At 39.8% G+C, this 4,762-nt stretch overlaps 1 long non-coding RNA gene across 1 annotated transcript; it reads right to left on the bottom strand.

Moving 5' to 3' along the window:
- Positions 1-684: 684 nt before the first annotated feature.
- On the bottom strand, positions 685-3,445 carry LOC100830534. The gene is made up of 4 exons (XR_001406539.2): positions 2,164-3,445; positions 1,905-1,959; positions 1,147-1,296; positions 685-1,055 (listed from the first exon to the last, which is right to left on the bottom strand). It is a non-coding gene; the product is annotated as an uncharacterized LOC100830534 (long non-coding RNA).
- Between the last annotated feature and the right edge of the window lie 1,317 nt (positions 3,446-4,762).

The following is a 4,762-nucleotide window of genomic DNA, read 5'->3' on the forward strand; positions in this document are numbered from 1 at the left end:
GTTGACTAATGACCGGCAAATCACCTTAATATTATTTAAAAAATGGAAGACATGCTTCGTTCCCATGAAATAAATTGATGATGAAGTCATTTGTGGTTCGAGAACAGTTTGGCATACTTTTCAAATAATATCCTCGCAAGAAAAATATGATTTTTTCAATATCTATACCAATATATTAAATTGGAGTTGGTGGTGATGGTACGATCATCACCGTAGGTTTACTTCGTTAAAATTACAATCAATATGCCACTGCCGTTATTTTCTTTTCCTCCAGTTTTTTTCACGATTTCTCCTACTCCGTCTTACAACCGACGCCACCACACCCACATGTTGACCTCGACGGTGCCATGAGTTGTCTACACAAAAAATAAAAATAAGTAGTTTGTGATTTTGTTAACCCATGACAACGCGCGGGCACACCTGCTAGTTACATTTACATCTGCACTGCTACGGTTAAAACAAATTAGACTACTTCGCTACAGATAAATTAGACTAAAACCACCATTATATATTCACGACACTTGCTAGTAAATTTATCCTAATTTCGGTGACAAACATTACCAACATTTTAGTTTTTCACATCATATTTAATTGCTTCCATTAGAAAGAGACAAGGAGTGTTTTTTTTTATCACAAAAGGATGCGAGGAGCAAGCGACCACTCTTTTATATTTAGGAGTAAATCTTTGGTTATATCTTGAACGTATTATTATATGGCATAAATTATTCTTGGGATTCAAAAAATCTATAAAGATAATAGTCGAGAAGTAACTTAAATTGAAGTAAACACTTGCAGGCCTCCAAAAACATTAGTTTCCTAAAAGTGCAGAAGGCAGAACAGAAGGCACCAAGCTGCTAGTCTCCTCCCAATTCCCCGTGACACAGGCCTTGCCCGGTCTGATGTAACAACACATTTGATGATACCCGGTGATTATTGATGACCATGGATCCATCCATCTCATGACCCATAAACTTCACCAAATGTGCATTAGCTTCTGCTACAAAAAAAATCTTCAGAAATGCAGAAAGGAACACATACCCACAAGCTGCAGCTTTCTGTAAAATGTCAACAGAAGAACATTTCAGATTTAAGTTGGACCAGGGGTATTCATGAATCAAGAGGAAATATGTTTAAGTCATTATTTACCTTGATCCTGGAACAAGCTAAGGTGATATTGCCTTTAGTGGACACTTTGACACAGACCTCAATGATAATTCTCACCCTCACTGATCAGATAACATGCACCCGGTGTTGAGCTAGGAGAGCTCCTAATATGCTATCATTGGTTCTGGACTTCTGGGTATAGCATGGCAATCAGTGATAGAACCAACTAACATATGGTACAGGAAAGTTCAGCAACAAAAATCAATGTGTTCCAGATATCCAGAAAATCATTATGCCGATACAAGCACTTTGGTAACCTTGTGAACACTATTGAGGACAATACCAAAAGGAATGAGTTGAACGATTGAAGTGCGGAAAGAATTTTCTCTTTTATTGACTGGAAAATTAGGAATTACAGAGGCAACATGATTATTTTTGTTATCAGATGGTTTGCATCGTTTATTTCAAATTTCAACCACAGTTTCAATTTTCTGAGATGAACCATGGAATTCAGTTCACCAACTAAAACACTTAGGTATTTATGTTTACAGTGATTACACACTTTATGCGGCACATACTTTCCCATATTTTATTCATCTGCATGATCCAAAATGACCACAAAAATACATCTGATGCAGTCATCTAATCTGATGAAATTAGTTGAACATAACAGAGATGCGTTTGAAACTGACGCGCATCGTGCAGCCGACAAATTATTTAGTGAAGAAATTTCTTCAGTAAAAGGATTCTGAAACTACTCTAGATTTTATCATGACAAGATATATGAGATAGATATATACCTGAATGTCTATTATTAATGCCATTTGGAGCCATCCCAGAGTTTTGCCCTCCTATCTGCAGAACCAAATAGTTATAATAAGTAATCTACAAAAGAATCAATTTTCATTTTTCACGCATATAGAAGAATTGTGAATGAATATTCAGCCTTGCTTGCAAGAAGCGGAGGTTACAGGTACTGCCAAAGCGAAAGAAAATTTAAGTCCAGTCATGGGATCCAGAAAAAATGTGCTTGCATTAACAGAAGGAGACACATGTTACCTGCGGTAGGTAAACTCGTCGAAGTTGATCCCTTGTTGTTCCTGCCGTTGGCGGCAAGGAGGCGGAGCTCCTTCTACCCGCTCCGGCTTCAGCCCGGCCCATGCCATGGTTAGACAGCGGGGCACACACATAGATCACCATTATACAAGCTTGAAGATACAAATGGGAACACTACTGAGAATCCTCTACTGGAAGCGAGGTAAAATCAATATAAAGAGTCACGAAACAACGAGTGGGGTGGGGGGTGGGGTGGGGGGGGGGGGGGAGTAGTAGTAGGAGCTTCCATTGAAATATGCAAAAGAACATGTGCATGCTTTCAAGAAATTAGGATTACATGTTGAATAAAAAAAACTACTGGAAGAGACGTAAATTCTGCCAGCTCAAAATTTTTTCTTCCAGATATTCTGTAGAAGTTTGAAATGACAGATGGATAAGTTAGATACTTTTAACCTGACACAACCACGTTCATATTTCTTCACAAGCATTTTCTTGAACACATTGCTTGCCCCTGCACGATGTCAAACCCGAGCTCATCCTGCACAATTTCAAGTTCCATACTTCCATTAGACGGACAGAACTCAGAGATCCATCCAACCTTTGAATAAATTTGCTGCAAGTAATCACTAATGAACTGAAATTTTCTCCAGAATAACTAATTTAAAATAGCTCATTGTCATAGCTACACAGCGTGTCTCATGAAAATTCAAATGGAAGCTGGATATCATATCAGAAGCACTCGGACAAAAATCAAGAAGCCTTGCTAGCTGCTGGATTTGGTGTACAATCCAACTGCCGTCTGCCGCTGCCATACGTGAGGAGCCTCGTCGGAGAAAAACCACGACGAGCCAGCTGCTATCCCTTGGGCTATTAGGGCACCGCCATGGGAGGAGAGCACATGGAGGAATGAAATCGGGGATGGGAGGAAACTTAGCTGTGGGTGCGGCGGCTAGATCCCGCCCTGCAGCGGCCTCCCACGTACCGAAGCGATGGTGTGCAGAGGCAACAGCCCCCTCCTGGAATGGATGACGAAGGTACAGGCCGAGATGGGGAGAAAAAAGGAAAGGAGGCCAGGCGGGGGTGGCGGCAAGGCTGCCCGTGCGGAGATGGACGTGGGGGAGGAGGCACGGCAGCGGCGGCTCCATGAGGAGGGCGAGTGCGGGACGGCCTCCGCCCAAACCTGGCGTGGAGGACAACGTGAGGAGGTTGCGACCAGAGGAAGTGGACGGGAGGGTTGCAGCGGGAAGGGAGGCGACGACGAACCCTAGGAGGAGGTTAGCGGGATCGAGCGACGGAAAGAGAAGAGAAGATACAATTGCAAATTAAGAAACAGTAAAGATTAACTAATAATTAATTTTAATTGATTATAAATAATTATTGTCAACACTTTCCTTAATCAGTTTGTTCCGATGATTTGTATATTCTTAAATTATCATGGAATTTTGTAATCTTGTAATTTCCTCCAAAAATCCTGTGAGAAAAATATGTGAACAATTCATATTTTGAACAATAAATATGTGACCAATAATTTCCTCCAAAAACATGTTTTGAATCTTGTCTCTCGATAATTCATATTGAATTATGTGAACAATAAATATGTCTTGTATATTATCTACAAAGAAAAAATCCGGTGAGGAAAATAGAAAATATGACATATAATGTTATGTTAATATTGTCTCATTAAAAACCTTTTATGAGAAACTAGTGAGTAAAACTCATAATATGAAAAGAGTGCAATATGATGTTATGAACACGTTAAAATCAGGTGAATACTCCCCCTGATGTTTGCAAATTTTTAAGTCGTCGCATACCAATCCCGTATACACATTTTTGAAATGTGGAGTTGGGTAAGGACTTAGTGAACATATCAGCGAGGTTATCACATGATTTGGTTTGCAAAATATTTATCTCCCCATTTTGTTATAATTCATGAGGATAGAATAGTTTAGGTGCAATATGTTTAGTTATATTGCTTTTTATATAACCTGTTTGCCTCTGGGTAACACAAGCAGAATTATCCTCATAGATAATTGTTGGTGATTCAATAGAACCAATACCACATGATTGTTGTATGTGGTTAATCATTCTGCGTAGCCATATACTTTCACGAGATGCTTCGTATAAAGCTATTATTTCCGAATGATTTGCGGATGTAGCCACTGGAGTCTGTTTAGAAGAATTCCACGATATGGCTGTCCCACCGTGTAGGAGCACGAAACCGGTCTGGGATCTGGCATTGTGGGGATCAGATAAATAGCCAGCATCAGTGTATCCGATTAATTCAGAGTTTTGGTTTTCCTTTTGGAAATATAGACCTAGATCTTTAGTGCCTTGTAGGTAGCGAAAAACTTGCTTGACTCCTACCCAATGGTGTTTTGTTGGAGCTGCGTTGTGCCTAGCTAGTAAATTTACTGCAAATGCTATATCTGGCCGGGTGCAATTTGCTAAGTACATTAATGCTCTAATGGCACTAAGATATGGGAATTCAGATCCCAAAATTTCCTCTCCATCACCTTTTGGTCTGAATGGATCTTTCTCTACGTCTAGAGATCGAATTACCATAGGTGTTTTGCATGGATAGGATATGTCCATGTTAAATTTC

Source organism: Brachypodium distachyon, chromosome 3 (assembly GCF_000005505.3).
Source record: "Brachypodium distachyon strain Bd21 chromosome 3, Brachypodium_distachyon_v3.0, whole genome shotgun sequence".
Lineage (NCBI taxonomy): Eukaryota > Viridiplantae > Streptophyta > Magnoliopsida > Poales > Poaceae > Brachypodium > Brachypodium distachyon.